Below are 853 nucleotides of genomic sequence, written 5' to 3'. Positions count from 1 at the left end.
TTTAGCTGTGCGTCTCACCGTCCCCGCAGAGCTGAGCTGTAGCACTAGAAAAGGGTTGATTTTCGTTTGTTTCTCGTCTATAAAATGAACACTGCTAACATGTAGGGAACAGAAATTAGCGATAGATAATGGGATTGGAATCAATAACTGAGCTCTAAAATGGCGTGCGACAGCGCATATTGTTGCAAAGGTGCTACATTCAGATATGTTCAATTGGGCGTGATAATCTATTTGCAGAAGCACTCAGGGACGCCCAAATCTTAGTTTTGGTTTTTAATGCATAACGATCTTGTGTTTGTTATTTTCTTATGTACTCAACAACTGTGCAGTGACGCTAAAACAAGCAGCCTTTGCACAATTTCACCCAAGGCATGCCGACCTGCATGCTGGAGAAAAAAAAACAGAAAAATGTGGGTACAGCTGTTATATTCAAGAGGACTACCATGACAAAATATACCACTCAGAGGCCATGAATCTGATAAGACAACATGCGACACGGTACATTTGCAGCCTGTGCACAGCATGGGCAAACCCGCCGTGCAGTTAGTTCTCGCTCACCATGAGTGCGCTCTAGTGCACTGTTAAGCTGTAGGGTGCTGACTCGTTGAATAAAATTGTACTTGCCCAAACCTTGGTGCTGAGACAAATCGTCTGGAATGCAATTTAGTAAGCACTGTTTGATGGTAATGGCACTATCTAACCTCATCGGTGCTTTATTTTTAGAAAGTTCATAGCATTATTGAAAACCGTGAAAGATGTAGCTTCTCGCGCAAGTTCACGGTGTGTGCTCTGAAATCGAGTCTGCGCTTAAAAACTTCCTTACTTGGGGGCAGCTGGATGAAACATAAATTAT

The sequence above is a fragment of the Haemaphysalis longicornis genome, unplaced genomic scaffold, assembly GCF_048455015.1.
Source record: "Haemaphysalis longicornis isolate Haplotype H1 unplaced genomic scaffold, Haemaphysalis longicornis Haplotype H1 scaffold_11, whole genome shotgun sequence".
Taxonomy (NCBI): Eukaryota; Metazoa; Arthropoda; class Arachnida; order Ixodida; family Ixodidae; genus Haemaphysalis; species Haemaphysalis longicornis.
This window is presented reverse-complemented; position numbering follows the sequence as displayed.